Source organism: Penaeus monodon, chromosome 20 (genome assembly GCF_015228065.2).
Source record: "Penaeus monodon isolate SGIC_2016 chromosome 20, NSTDA_Pmon_1, whole genome shotgun sequence".
Taxonomy (NCBI): domain Eukaryota; kingdom Metazoa; phylum Arthropoda; class Malacostraca; order Decapoda; family Penaeidae; genus Penaeus; species Penaeus monodon.
Window position 1 is genome coordinate 19921655 of NC_051405.1, and position 644 is coordinate 19922298.

Genomic DNA, 644 nt, shown 5'->3' on the forward strand with positions numbered 1-644 from the left:
ACAAAATCTACAGTTCCCAAGAGACCCACAGCTCACTCGTAGACTCCACGAACTTTCTACCCCCCCCTCCTCCTACTACCTCCCGCCCCCTCTTCCTGTCTCTTCTTACCCCACTCCCTTTTTCCTCCTAATTCCCTCTTCCCCTCACCACCTGTCCCTCTCCCCACTCTCCGACTACTTTCTGCCCCTCTCTCCCTTTTCCCTCCCCCCCCTCTCTCCCCTTTGCCTTCCTCCTGTCCCCCTACCTCCCCTACCCACCCCTGTCTCCCTGCCTCCCCGCCAAATACTCACAACTCTGCAGAATCCTTGACAATAGTAGTAAACAAATATTTACAAACCCCAAAGTTTCTGTGCTTTCAATTTAAGGGTTTTTGTCATCAAAATTTTCTCTTTTTTCTCACATTTTTTCTTCTTTATCTTCGTCATCTTTTCAGTCTGTATTGTTTTTCTTATTCTTTTTTTTTTTTACTATTCTTATTTTCTTTTTCTTATGTATTTTCTGATACCTATCTTTTCTTCATTATGCAGACCTCTTCCTACTTCCATATTATCTTATTTCCTCCTCATCTACGTTACCATTCCCTTCCAATCTTCTTTATCACATTTTCTTTTCCCTCTTTGCTCTTCTTCATCACTTTCTCCTA